Source organism: Manis pentadactyla, chromosome X (genome assembly GCF_030020395.1).
Source record: "Manis pentadactyla isolate mManPen7 chromosome X, mManPen7.hap1, whole genome shotgun sequence".
Taxonomy (NCBI): Eukaryota; Metazoa; Chordata; class Mammalia; order Pholidota; family Manidae; genus Manis; species Manis pentadactyla.
This window is the reverse complement of record NC_080038.1, coordinates 46,797,096-46,812,177: the sequence shown is the minus strand read 5'-3', so window position 1 is coordinate 46,812,177 and position 15,082 is coordinate 46,797,096. Positions and strand designations below refer to the sequence as shown.

Sequence of the window (15,082 nt, the reverse complement as noted above, 5' to 3'; positions counted from 1 at the left end):
CCATTTTTTTCAGGTCCCCAGTGACTGATTCGTTTGGTGAATACAGGTAGGTATGGCATTTGGACTCCGAGTATGAGAGGTTTGTTACTGGACCCAAGACATACCTCTGTAGTGGAAGCAAAGTTTCCCCTTTTTGATGCCCCAGTTTTTTCCCTCATCAGTAGCTACTCTCTGAGCCTATACAACGAGGAAATCTTCTGAAGTCTTTAGTTGTGAAAAGTAGAGGACGTTCTCGAGATTTTGCATAATTACCACTTGGGGCAGCTTGTTTTGCCGCCGCATCCGCAAGGTGGCTGCCTTTAAGCTCCCATAGTATTTGACTTAGGATGTCCAAGGACCTTCATAATAGGTGCTTGTTTTGCTAACTGGACAGCCTCAGGAATTGGCCATTTTTGATAGGTTGCCCAGGAGAGGTGAGAACACCCTGCTGTTTCCACAGCATATCAAAATCATGTGCTATCCCAAAGGGATTAACGGCTGTCAGTATACATATTAGCTATTGTATCGCTAGCTAAATGGCAAGGCTGAGTTCTTAAAGCAATCAGTTCAGCTTGTACTGATTTAGCAGTAGGCAAAGAACAGGTTTCAGTAACATCTGTCGAAGAAATAATGGCACATCCAGCCTGGTAAAGTCCTGTAGCATCCTTAAGATATGAGTCATCTGTAAACCAAATAAAACCGGCAGTATTAATAGGAGTTCCCTGTCGATCGTTCCTGGGGATAAGAAAAAAAAAAATCACTTAAGGGGATGCAGTCATGTTCATGACTACCTTCTTCGGTGGGAAGTAAAGGATCGGGGTGGAGAGTATCGCATCTAAGCTAGAGTTACATTGGTAACTCTCGCTTTTTGAGAGTTTATCTCGGACGTAGAACATAAAAACCGTCATCAACATAGTGAATCAGGGTGGCATTATTAGGAGGTTTAGTATCTGCTAAATCTACGTTTGGAATCTGAGAGAAGTAAGTTGGACTCTGAGTACACCCTTGTGGTGTAACTGTCCACGTGTATTGTCTATCTTCCCAGGTGAAGGCAAACAAATATTGACTGTCCTTTTCCATGGGAATACTGGAAAATGCACTACATCGGTCCGTCACAGAGAAACAAGTAGTGTCTGGGGGAACTGAAGAAAGTAAGGTATGCAGGTTAAGGGCTACAGGGTGACAGGGTATCGCAAAATTACTCGGTGCTCTTAAATCTCGGACAGATCTCCATCCTTTCCCATTTGATTGTCTTACAAGTGAAACAGGAGTATTACAAAGACTGGTGCGGGGAATAATAAGTCCTTTTAAAAGATACTCTCGCAGAATAGGCTTTACTCCATCTATTATTGCTTCAGGTTTAAGCTGATGTTGTCAGATATTGGCAAAGGCTTTTGTTTCATCAATAGTTACTTTCATAGGCGTGGCTGGCTTAATTTTTCTGGTGTCAGAGGGAGTAGTCCATAACTCTGCCGGTACGTGGGGTAATTAATAATATAGCTCACTGGTTCTGGGAGCAGTAGGAATCATTATTCTTTCAGAACCAAATTCCACTTCATTTTTCCTTTCTAAATCTAAAAACATGTCTTGTTTAGAAGAGACACTGATGTGGGCACTATAGATTTCGAGAAAAATCTCTGCCCGTTAAAGGGATCGGAGCACTGTCAAGGAACAGAAATGAGCACTTCCCGGTGATATTTCCTACGTGAAAAGTTATAGGTGTGGACTTGAAAGACTTGAATGGGCATACTGGAGACCCCTATCGTTGGAACCAAATTTTTACCCCAAGCAGTAAGGTAGGGTTAAGAAGGACTAGTGTGGCCCCTGTGTCTATTAAGGCCTTAGAGGTCTCCCCTTCAGTTGTATTATTAATCTCTCCTAAAGTGTAAGTAAGCAAGAAGGGGAATGTCCTCCCTTTTTCCCCAGAGTATCCCTAGTCCTCCTTTTCTTTTGCTTTTCAAGGTGCCGCCTAAGCTTGTGACGGTCTTTTCTAAGATGTCCAGGCTTTCTACCCTACTAACAGAGACTGTCTTTTGACCTCAAGGGGTCCCTGGAAAGGTTTTCAGCTGGGATTACCCAGTTGTTGTTGTTGTAACCGTAAATTTATCATCTTAGTAGCCTCGGCCTTCTCTCTCTTTAATGAAGTTATTGCAAGTTGATCTGCAAGAGTAACGACGGCAGTACTAGGTAAGGTAGCCCACGTCACATCGTATCATTTTATCGGCAAAGCCAATTCTTCTTCCAAACCTTGTAAAGAGGCAGAATTTTAAAGTGGGTTGTTTTGATGGCCTTGAAAGCTTTCAAAGGCATCCCTGAATGTTGTCTAAGAGGTTGTTTTTTGCCAGTCTCTCAAAATGATCCAAGATAGGTTTGTCTGGCTTTCTTTTACGTTGTTGTGGTTTGGCCCAGTCTACGTTTTTAGGGAAATTTGGGGGGATTGCTTGATGCAGCCTTTGTGTAGTTCTCCTGCAGTTTTCAAGATTAACAGCCTCACGTCTACGAAAATCCTCAATGGCAGTTTAACCAATTCCGCGTCATCTATCCATTCTTTAGCTTTGCTCTCTGATACTAACATATGTGTAAGCGGACACAGAGCTGACTAGTCAGGTTCAGAGGCTCAGATCAAATTCCTTTGCAAACCCTACTCGGTCTTGTGAAGGGTCATGAAACTCTTTAGTTAGACTCTTGAGTTCAGCTTGAGATCACGTGCTGTAAACTCTGATGCTTCCCACCCGGTTATACTTTCTCCTTAAGGGAGCTTTAAAACTTTTAGGGCCAGCAAGAGTAAATTTCTGAGGTTGAGGAGAAGGTGGCAATGCAGGCAAGCCCCAACGGGGGAGCTCGGGAAGAAGAGGACAGAAGGGAGTAGGAGCAGACGAGGTCGAGACGACGTTGGCCGCTGTCTCCGCACGTCTTTCTGATTTAGCTACGGGATCCGAGAGTTTCTCGTGTCCTGTGAAGAGAGCATTTTGCCATTCCCTCGTTTTCCTTACTCAGGGTTTCCCGTTTAGTTAAGTGCTTGCAAGTCAAAGCCGCCATACGTATTGCACGTGAATGAATCCAGCTGGGGTGCTGCTGGGTGGCTGTTGAGCATTTGGGAATTGTTCTGTCTTTGAAGAAGGGTATCCCGATGTTTTGCGTTTAAACTTTTAGGGAGGCTTGAGCAACTGACTAAGGGGACGGTGAAGCACTGGGTGATCGGTCCCTATGTGTGTGTCCCCGGACGAGCCAATATACCAATTTTAATGTGATTTTTAAGGGTGATGCGGTGGGACAGCCTCAGGTCCCGAGGGATACCCTCAAACACTTCCTGCCTTCTGGGAGGAAGGGGCAAGTGTCCCTATTCTTCGCAGCTGAATTCTCAGTCTGTCCTACATTTACCGATCTTGTTCCAGCCTTACCGTGTTGTGTCTAGTTTTTCACTCTAACATTTTCGCCAAACAGTGTTAGCCAATCCCATCAGCCTTGGCTTTCCCTAGGTCAACCTGCCTAGAATATATACCAGGGTAAGTTTTACCCAGCTCAAACAAAGGTCAGGAGCGCCAACTGAAAAACTGAGGAGGTCCGGGTGTCAGGAGGACTCACCCGCTCAGCGGAGGGCGCTGTGAGGCTGGAGGGGCACAAGGGGCCCCTCTGTGCCCATACCTAGCGCCACGACCGGGGAAGCCCTGGGCTACACAAGGCGCGTCACTCTGAGGGCCTCTGACTACCCCCCAAGAAACGTGGAGGAAAAGAGGTCCGAGCGTAAAACTCCAGAAGAGAGTTTTATTAGAGATTTATTGGAGCCCCGGTTTAGCACAGCTGCCCGGCAAACACAGTCCTTCCGAAGAAGAGCTCCGGAGAGGACAGCTTTCCCCCAAGAGTATACTCGTTTTCTAACAGAGCATCAGTCATGATGTCGAAGCTACAGTCTTCCGCAACAAGCTAGCAGGTAGGGAAACTGACGTTACAGTGCATTTCTTTGACGGCTGTCTAGGCACAAGGTCATTCCGTCAAAGTACCCAGACGGGAAGCAGATACACAATGTTTGTCGTAGGGACCACAAATGAGGCCTGTGTTTGGGATCTGCCAAGCAAGAAGGCCAGGCCCCTTCTCAGAATCCTACATTCGCGGGATTTGTTTTTGAGAGGGCTGCGCGAGGAGCGCCGCGGGGCGAGCCTGCGTAACAGGGTGGGCGCGGGCGCGGGCCCGGGCGTGGAGAGGCGGCCGGGGGGTCGGTACAGGCAGCTGGGGCCGCGGCTGTCGGCCGACAGCAGCAGGGCGTGGACATCCCCGGTCGGGTCCCTCCGCCGACACTTCGCTAACGGGGTCCGCGAGGAAGCCCGCGGCGGACGCCCGCGGGGAGACGGGCACCGACCTCGCTGGGCTCCCTCCGCCCGCAGGCCCGAAACCGGCCCGGCCGAGCGCAGCCCCGTCCTTCCGGCCGCCCGTTGCTCTGGTTCCGGGGACGGGACTGCGGGAGCCTGTCGCGCCGGCGGACGGCCGGACCCGGGCCACTCGGCCCGGTCCGCTTCTTTCTTTTCCCTGCTGGTCGTCGTCACGCCCTTCTCCTCCTCAGCCACCACCTCACGGCTGTGCGCGGAAAGCCAGCGAGGAAGGTGGCTTTTCCTCCCGGACTGCTGGCGCTCTGTTTCTCCGGCCTGCTGGGGGCAGTGTGGCGCCACGCGCCCGTCCTCCTGCCCGTCACTCCCCCGCCCCTCGCGCCCGAAAAAACAGCGCGGAGGCTTTTCAGCGAAAACCGGCCGCTTTTCTGCTGCGCCTGCGCCCGCGCCCGCGCCGCGCGGCTCCCGGCGCCGCAGCTTCTTCCGGCCTTGGGGCCTGCCGGCACAACTCACGGCCCGAGGAGAAAACCCATTTGCTCTTTCACTTTGGCCTTTCTCCTCCGGGGGCGACCGGTCCGCTGCTCAACAACTGGCCTCTCTGGGTCTCTGCGTCTAGTCGGTGGCTTTCCCCACGTTGTTTTCGCTTTTACGAACCGTCCTGAGTAAATCCTTCGGTCTTGCCGGTGGACCTCGCTGTCGAAAATTCGGAGGACGGATACGGACCGTAACCTAAACCACAGTGCCCGCAGCCCACGGGTCGACCAGGGGTGCTATTTCTGATAAACGGCCGCACAGCGGGGGCTTCTTCAATGTAGTGACGTCCATTTTTGCGCCACGACTTCAACCTCCTCCTCTGTAAACTCAATTGCACCTGTTTCAAAATCGCTCTCTCAGCTTTACAGCCACCTCACTGAAAAATGATACAGACACATCGTAAATGTCGAACGCTTGGGGGAATCTTGAGTTCAAAACATTATTACCTGTGATCCAAGGGTGAGCAGCACAGCTCACCGCTGTGCGGGCAGGAACTGTGGTGCATGTTTGTTTGTTGAGCTCCTTCGTCCTCGGCACCAGAGCGGTACCTAGCACTTAGTGGGTGCCCAATACATACGGTGACGTTTTGAAAAGTTTACTTGCCTGGTCATTTCCCTTTATGTATGTCGGACCTAATCTTTTCCTAGCCCTGGATTACAACATAGCAACAGGAGCCTATCTGATTCCTTTTTCATTTGGCCCTGTGCGGTTGGCATTCGTGTAGGTCATTAAACATGCCTTAAGAACCCGTTTTTCTGACCTCGGACAGGTCAGATGACTTCGCGAAGGCCATCTAGCTTCTTGGTGACAGAGGCGAGTCAGAGCCCAGGTCTTTGCCGTCTCAAGGCTCTCTCCTTCGTTGCACAGTAATCTCAGTGAGACTGAGGTGACTAAGGGGTAGTAGCACGGAATTGCCGTGCTAGAGGTGGTGCATCTCCTGGGTTTTACGGACCCGAGTATTGCATAGGATAAAAGATGTTCTGTCATTGTAGAAGTCGCTCACGGTCAGTGACGAAAATTTGGAGGACAGGTAATGAAAGCTTGATAAAGAAATCCAATGGTTTCCGCAGTCCCATCACCCAGTGATGACCACTTAACAATATTTCAGCGTAAGTATCCTTAGGGGCTTTTCATTCATTAAGGTGCACTTTAGACATGAGGTTCATGTTGCATAATGACTTGAATATCTCTTTCTAAACGCAGATTTTCAGCAGGTTACCCTCGTCACTAAACACCTTTTGAAAAAGACTTTAAAATGCTTTATTCATTTCTCTTCCTACAGGAATACACAGTGGAAAAGAGTGAAACAAGCAATACCTGAGGTGGAGAGGAGAAATGCCCTGCGATCCCCGCCCCAGTGGTCGATATCATCGTGTAACCTTGCTAACTGAGTAAGGCAGGCATCACGGTTGTCCTGCTCTGCGTCTGCCCAGCATTGTATTCTCGGCACCCCCACAAAACAGCGCCTAGCTGTGAGCTCGCAACACGTATTCATGGAATAAATGAACAAGTACCTCTTTTCTTCCCGATGCTCTTCTTTGCACGTATTATTTATCGTTTTATAATACTCGAGTGGTACTGTATGAACGGTCTCCTACATTGCTTCTCCCCTTCCCCCTTCCGTTTAACACAGTACTGTGGACGATTCCTATGTTATTACACTTTTAAGGACGTTTCGCTGGCTCTTTTACTCTCTTCCCAATGCACCTTTTATTTCATTCTAGTGCTGGGAAGAGCAGGAAAGCATCCTGCAAACCGGTGAGCAATCTAGAGGTGGTAGACCTGGGACCTGAACACTGGGGCCCTCTTTGAGGAGCCAGGAGACCCTGGGCGACGCACTCCTCCCCCGTGTGCCACAGTCTGCACAGGTGTACAGTGAGGGTGGCGGGAATGGCACCTGCTTCGTGGGGTGGTGAGCAGCATATACAACCCAACAGGTTCTTTGCTTGCTTCCTGGCACTTATGGAGATCATGTTATCGGTGGTATTATTATTACTATTATTATTAATTATTCTCTCCAGTATTCGCTGTAATGTCTGTAGCAGGTACAGATGTCCAAGCCACAAGACTGTGACGAAATGCACCCTTTACATTTGCTTACAGCAGATACCTGTTCTTCAACCACCCATTCCTGCTTTCTGGTGGAAAACACACTAGCAACTTCTAGGGAAAGTCAGTCAAGGAAATGTGCAGGAGGAACGCGCATTGGTACATTCCTCAAAGATTATCCCGTCACAGAGTGAAACAAAAAAGCTGTACGTACACATCTTTCACCATCTCTGATATGTGTAACAGATTTCAGGAGTGGATTTACTGCGTCGAAAAGACGTGAACAAAGTACTTTGAACGCTCTTGGTGTACACTGCAAAAAGACACAAAACCCATTTGTATTGTCACCGACATTCTGTGAGGAGTCTTGGTTTTCTGTACTCTCACGAGCATTCATTCAGTGGGTCGTAAATGTACTTAGCCTTTTCATTTTAACAGCTGCAGGTGACGATCTTGACCCACATTCAGGCACATACATTGCAGATGCTCTTCTTATGTGTGTGTGGCTTTTTAGTCACTTGTGGTTTTCCAGATGCACAGATACTTTGGTTTTTACGTAGCTAATTCCATCCATCCTTTCACGCATAGCATCACTCTTTGTTACAAAGGTGGGGGGAAAAAAACACCTTCCTGATCCACCCGTCCTGTTACTTGTTTTTGTCCCTAATCTTCCCTGTGCTTCCAGTCCCCTGCCAAAACTCCCCACTGAAATCCCTGGGAGACCCCAAAAAAACAAATGAAGTTTCACAATAACCAGAGAGAGTTGGGACTTACCTGCAACTACGTGGCAACATCAGAGATTTCCCACTACCTAAAAGGCTGACTGACATGTCTCTCTGATGCATCGCAGGACACCTTTCAGTAGGTCGAGGAGGTGCCAGAGCCTGCTTTGGCCGGGCCACATGGGTGCCCACAAATGAGAATTTAACCCTGAAAGGAATAACATGCCCTCTGCACCCGCTATAGCCGTAGAGGTAGGAGAATTTCTTTTCGGTGGTATAGTTGAATTGGACAGCCCCCACCCACCCACCCCCAGCGTTCCTTGGAGAACAATGTAATCCTGTTGCCAGGTGCAGGAAGAATGAGTCTCTAACTATGGAGACTGACTGGAGAGCACTTGCAGGGATGCTGGGCGGGGGTGCGAGTGGGTGGGCACTAAATGCTAACAGCACTGCAGAGATCTCCACCCTTTTGGTTAATGGCCTTAAGCCTGAGAGATCAGCAGCTGTTCAGAAGCAGAAAATGGGCTGGCAGACCTTGCCATCCAGGAGGTACAACAATTGGTCCAACATTTTGTGCATATTGTGATAAACAAAGAGAAAACTTCACTCACAGACGGATGGCACTACAACCGAAACGGGTGGGGGGCCGGGGCAACGAAAGTCCCTCGACAAGCACAGCACAGCTAGACGACGCATGTGCCGTCGGCGTGCTTTATGATTTCAGCATGCTGTGGAAACAACTGACCGCTGTTGTTACTCGCATGACGCTTGGTGAGCAGGTTCAAGCTTACGAGAAGCCTTTCTCCTCCCTCAAGGAATTGGCCATCATCAGAGTCGAAACTCATCCTAGGAAACAAACCCATGAGACAACAGGAAATTCCTTGGCCGACCAGTGTGCTAAACAATTTGCTCCCATCCAGGTTCATCGAAGTGAAGATGGTCTGGTAACTCCAGATCATTTCTATGAAACCTTGAGACAACCACAGTCACAAGCATTCCATTCTGTGAGAAGGATACTGGGAGTATGGCGATTCCTCCCCCACAAAAGACAGGAGATTAAACATCGATTTACCATATGATCCAGCAATTCCAATTCTGGGTATATGCCCAAAAGAACTGGAAACAGAGACTTGAACAGATATGTGTACTCCCATGTTCAGAGGCAGCACTATCCACAATAGCTAAAAGGTGGGAGTGGCCCAAGTGTCTGCTGACAAACGAATGGGTTAACAAAACGTGGTATGTGTGACGATGCAATATTACATAGCCTTGAAAAGGGAGGGAATTCTGACATGTGCTACGACATGGATGAGCCCTGAAGACATCATGCTAAGTGAAGTAGACCCGTCGCAAAAAGACAAAGACTGTATGATTCCATTCCTATGAGGTAAGCAGAGTAGTCCAATTGCTAGAGACAGAAAGCCGACTGGCAGTTGCCAGGGGCTGGGAGGTGGGTGGGGAAATGGGCAGTTATTGTTTAGCTGGTACAGAGTTTCAGTTTTGCAAGACAGAAAGAGTTTGGGAGATGGATGATAGTGAGGATTGCACAACAGTGTGAATGTACTTATTACCAACAGACTGTACACTTTAAAACGGTGAACGTTACGTCACGTATGTTTTAGCAAACACACACACACAAACTACACACAAAGATTTTGGGAGAAATCTGGGTGTTGCCTCCAATCAGATGGGCTATGGAGACACCGAGGCTGCTGTCTGGTCTCTCCAGTGTCTCTGAAATGGAGCTTGATGAAGAATTTGCAGGCTATGACCTATCAGAGTACACAAACTTGAGAACTACTTTTGGACAGCATTGATGGGACATTTTTTAATTGGACAGAAGACGAGATCTCCAGGGTATGTTCCACCCGCTACACTGCATAACCCTGAAAACACCGTGAAGGAAGGTGGGACATGGACAGGAACCAGAGCTTCAAGGGACCTTTGAGGATTTACACGTGGCCATCACACAGCTTCTTGCATACCAATGAATTAAATACATCCATAATACCGTCGGCCTCTCCATGGCATGTTTATTTATTTCCTCAAAAGATTTCCCTTTTTATTAAGGCATTATAGACATATACTCTTATGAAGGTTTCACATGAAAAAACAATGTGGTTACTACATTTACTCCATGGCATGTTTAGAGACTTTCCCTTGTTGCAAGGCAACAGCTCTTCTGGTGACTAAAAAAGATTGGAATTTGCCTTTCCTACCTGGAGAATCCCTACTTGCCTTTATAATGAGAGAGGTACGCATTTTACTGGAACCGTAATTAAGAAACTGTAAGGCGTTGCCTGCGAGCCAAAAGTTACACTATCCTTAACCATCCTCTACCCTCACTCACTCTGCTTTTTTCTTTCTACTCCTCTCCAGTCTTCCCTTTCTCCTCCACCCTTCCTCAATACCCCCAAATGTTTGTCATTTTCTTGCTCAGGCTTGTGAGGCTGTCTTGCCGCCTGAGGGGTTCAGCCCCGGGCAAGCTCACTATGGCTTCCGTGAGGCCGAGAAATGACAACGCAACGTTCTTGGGGTAGAAGGGTTTATACGTGGCTTTATTCTCCCAGCGCTGGGACAACATGTTGGTCGAGCACTGGGATCCCGTCCGCATCCAGCAGTCTGCAGGCCCGTAACCCACCTCCCTCTCTGCCTCTGCGCAGTGCACGGGGGCGCAGCTCTTTACATAGTGACTCAGCCAGTAATAGCTCATTGCCCGCGGGTGTGGAAGCATTCGCCTAGCAGGAGGCCAACTACATCATCGAGGAGCTTAGGGTCAGGTGAGGATCCAGGCCACAGGAACTTCCGTTTCCCCCACAGAAGCTAACGTCACCTATTGGCTCTGCTCACCTTCCCCTGTCAGTCCCACTGACCTTTTACCGATCCCCCATTCCCTACCCTCAGAGAAATCCCTGCAGCGTTACTGCTGCCGTGTCAGGCACATCCCACGCAAACCGGATCTCGGACAGATCCCCAAAATTAACACCACCTCCCCGAAATGCAACTCGAAGAAGGGGAACTGGTTTTTATCCAAAGGAAACATTTGCTTGTAATTCAAGGTCATGGGCCCAAGTCACTGCAAGTGACCCACGTCAGGCTGAAATGGGTGGGTATCCTTGGCTGGCTCAGCCCCAACACCAGCTTCACCCAGGAAAGATGCACGGCAAAAAGCACAGTGCTCTTCCGTCCTGGAGAACACCCAGGGTGTGATTCAAATTTCATTGTGGGCCCACTGCTTCTTGGCTTTTTGTTGTTGTTGCTTTCTTTTAACCGGCCAGCTGGGCTGGGTCATGTTATGTCACCCATCTCTTTTCGTCTTTCCGACCGTACAGCCGGACAGGGTCACCTGTTTGGTTGTGGGGTCACACCCTTACTCCTGCACGGGAACAGTCCGTGGGAAGGAGCAAGAACATCCCTCTGCAAAACACCCATTCTCATCAGGGGACGAGAAGGAGCTCCGTGAAGAACGTCAACAGCTTGGGAGCGACCTAGGTGTGCTCGCCGCCACCGGGAACAGGTCTTACGGTGCACTCTTCTCTGGAGGAGGGGCTCTGTTGCGCTGCTGAAGAAGTTCGATGCAGTGTCTGGGTTTCCCGTGCTCTCTCATCCGTGAAGTTGCCAGAGCGGCCAACGATGCCACCCAAAGTACTGACACGCTTGAGAGGTGCCGGGACTCCAGTGGCTGCTGCTCATCATCGACCGGCATTAGACACCATGCTGGCACCTAGGGATGCACTTGTGCGGTTGACAACGACGAGTGCTGCCCCGTACGACCACCCAAACCTCTCAGATGTCCTTTTGGAGAATCAGCACATCTGTGAAGCCAGCCGAAACGTTTGTCGAGTGCACGACCCACTCCTGCACTCTGGGCCCTCCCGTCGTCATTGGGTGGCTGAGCACGGGACCCCTGTCCCTGAGTATTCCCAACAGGGATATACAGTCCTGGGGATGCACTTTCCCCCAAGGGCTACTGATCATTTTCCTTTGAATTCTGATAAGAATACTCCTCGTCAACTGCATCCAATCACATCTAATCAAGACCGGCAGCACTGTCCTATCCAAGCAGATGATCCTGTCAAGCAGTGATTAAGGGCCAGAAGACCGAAGAACAAACTACTTCCCCAACCCGCTATGAGAGACCCCTTGACTCAGTGCACAGCCCTTGTACGTCGCTGTTGCTTCCTCTCCGAAAGCAACTGGCTGATGACAAAGGCACTTCACCTTGTTTAAGAGGAGGCGCCGTGAAATGATTCAAAGAGACCCCAGTTTTCCTTGCTTCAGACCTTGCCTCCTTTAACTTCTCTTCTCTTCTTTCTCTTCTCTTCTCTTCTCTTCTCTTCTCTTCTCTTCTCTTCTCCTCTCTTCTCTTCTCTTGGCCTCGCTTCTCTTCGCCTCACTTCTCTTTTCTCCTCCCTCCTCCACCTTGGGTTTGGTGGTTGTTACTTCCACCGACCAGAAGACAACAAGCAGTAAAGCAGACAAAAAGCAGCTCTCCGAGAGCTCTTCTGATACCTGCTGCAATGAGATTGCACCAAGGAGCCCAGCAGGACACACGAAAAAGGCGGACCAGTTTCCCCACCATTCCAACCACACATTGGTAGCACTTAAGCCAACAAACTAAACTGCAACCTGGGAAATACCACAGTCATCACCTCTCTTCTCCTTTCCCCAGAAAAGCTCTAGTTCTGCTTCGCTTCAGAGATCGTCCTGGTCTTAAGGGGATGCACATCAGCTGAATAAAGATTTTAGCCTCTGTTTGAATTGCTTTCACTCACTTTTTTTCTCAGCAGTTCTACCACTAGCCTGACCCCAGTTTGCTAGCAGCCAAGGCAAGGAGTTCTACAGGATCACTTGCGTGAACTACAGTCACCACTGGGCCAAAACAAACCATTTTCTCAGGGCAAGCCCAAGCGTTCCTGGTACTGAGAGTCAAGGGAAATCTGTGCCTTAGTCATCTGTCCCTCAGTACGGTTTGTATTGTACAGACATTCTTAGCAGTGATCTGAGTAGCCGTTTGCTTTCTCAGCTGCTTAGTGGGGATAATTACACTAACCTACCCGATAAGGTTTCCGTCATGAATGAGGCTACCGTGCATCCAAAGGACTCAGCACAGAGCCTGACACATAATAAGTAGTACGTGCTCTGTAACTCTCAGCCAGCCCACGACGATGGCTTTGTGACGGATAAGAGCACAAGCTCTGGAATCGTAACTTGGGGGAAGTAAAGAATTTCCCTACATCCTTACAATGCAGATAAAAGGTGTGTGTGCCGAAACAATGCAAGCTCATGTGCTGTTAGGAAACAAATACAGGGAAACCTATGGTTTGCTGTTTGGAAAAGATATGTGATAGCAAACTCATTAAACTGAGAACAAAACAGGGGCTCACATTTCCACAGAGTTTGGTTTTCAGTGTTGCTGCAGTGCGTGTGCTTATGTGGCTACTTAGTTAGGATACAGCCTCGTCTGTTTAGTAAGGGAGCAAAAGTGCACTAGCTCTTAAAAAGACAAAAGTTTCGCTTTTTTTCACATAGTCTTTGGATTAAGACGAGGGCTGGTGTAACAGCTTGACAGTGTTGGGGACCTCGGCTTAGAGATTACTTTTTAGTGCCTGCTACTCCTAAGGATGGCCAAGTCTATTCATATTTACAATTGTCTTCCTCTCCGTTCTTCCTTAGTTGTCTGGGAGAGTGAGCACAGAGGGAATCTTAGAGGTCATGCAGACCAGTGGATTTCGAGCTCTTTGCTAAAGTAAACTAAACTTTTCCTGGAAAAAAAGGTCCAATACGTAAAAAGGAGAAAGAGGAGCTACTGTACTGGTAACAGAGGCTCTTTAGCCACACCCCTCCCTGGACCTCCCTGCCTGCGCCCCGCGCTAACTTAGCCTGACTCTTCTTCCTAACGCTGAGGAGACAGCAGGCCCAGACAAGCAAAGCGACTGGGAGAGTAAAATAAGTAAGGCCGGTGGAGCTGGAACTGGAAGGCCAGTTGATGATCCCTGGTGCAAGGCACTGCACGCGGCCCTAACAGAAAGAAAAACTGGTGAAGACCTGCTTGTCCAACCCAACAACGTCTTTATGGTGAAGAAGTTGTCCGTATAAGTGTGTTCAGATTATCTGTGTACAGTACTGTGCAAGATGAAACTTGTTTTGTAAGACGAATGTGACTTTTTTCAGCGTTGGGAGGCATGCCAAAGCAGTGCCACAAGTATTACCTGGACTTGGGGAGAGAAAGACCACTGCAGTCAGGTCACGCTCGCTTCGTACCTACAACTTGCTGACAAACGACCGTGTTCCTCACTCCACTAGCCTGCCGGTAACTGGGCCCCTAACTTCGTATTCAGTGTACTCTCACTCACAGCCCCTGCCATCCACTACACGACCCAAGTCGGTGATCCAACGTAGCAAGCTAGGTTGAATTCGTAGCTTTGAACCACCGGACCAGAAAACGTTAGGATGCATTCCAGAATCCGAGTCCTGCCAATCACCTAGGCTGCAGGTCAGGGTCCTTCTGGGGACACCCAATATGTTGACAGCTGATGAAAACACGGAGCAACAATAAAAGATGCACCACCTCTAGCACGGCAATTCCGTGCTACTACCCCTTAGTCACCTCAGTCTCACTGAGATTACTGTGCAACGAAGGAGAGAGCCTTGAGACGGCAAAGACCTGGGCTCTGACTCGCCTCTGTCACCAAGAAGCTAGATGGCCTTCGCGAAGTCATCTGACCTGTCCGAGGTCAGAAAAACGGGTTCTTAAGGCATGTTTAATGACCTACACGAATGCCAACCGCACAGGGCCAAATGAAAAAGGAATCAGATAGGCTCCTGTTGCTATGTTGTAATCCAGGGCTAGGAAAAGATTAGGTCCGACATACATAAAGGGAAATGACCAGGCAAGTAAACTTTTCAAAACGTCACCGTATGTATTGGGCACCCACTAAGTGCTAGGTACCGCTCTGGTGCCGAGGACGAAGGAGCTCAACAAACAAACATGCACCACAGTTCCTGCCCGCACAGCGGTGAGCTGTGCTGCTCACCCTTGGATCACAGGTAATAATGTTTTGAACTCAAGATTCCCCCAAGCGTTCGACATTTACGATGTGTCTGTATCATTTTTCAGTGAGGTGGCTGTAAAGCTGAGAGAGCGATTTTGAAACAGGTGCAATTGAGTTTACAGAGGAGGAGGTTGAAGTCGTGGCGCAAAAATGGACGTCACTACATTGAAGAAGCCCCCGCTGTGCGGCCGTTTATCAGAAATAGCACCCCTGGTCGACCCGTGGGCTGCGGGCACTGTGGTTTAGGTTACGGTCCGTATCCGTCCTCCGAATTTTCGACAGCGAGGTCCACCGGCAAGACCGAAGGATTTACTCAGGACGGTTCGTAAAAGCGAAAACAACGTGGGGAAAGCCACCGACTAGACGCAGAGACCCAGAGAGGCCAGTTGTTGAGCAGCGGACCGGTCGCCCCCGGAGGAGA

At 49.2% G+C, this 15,082-nt stretch overlaps 1 long non-coding RNA gene across 2 annotated transcripts; it reads left to right on the top strand.

Annotated features, from left to right (window-relative positions):
* The first annotated feature begins 5,300 nt into the window (after positions 1-5,300).
* LOC130681974 (uncharacterized) lies at positions 5,301-9,770 on the top strand. 2 transcript variants are annotated; one of them, XR_008995278.1, is made up of 3 exons: positions 5,305-5,944; positions 6,118-8,993; positions 9,447-9,770. It is a non-coding gene; the product is annotated as an uncharacterized LOC130681974 (long non-coding RNA). The 2 variants fall into 2 exon arrangements; XR_008995277.1 differs by lacking the exon at positions 9,447-9,770 and having other exon boundaries at positions 5,301-5,944; positions 6,118-6,364.
* The last annotated feature ends 5,312 nt before the right edge of the window (positions 9,771-15,082 follow it).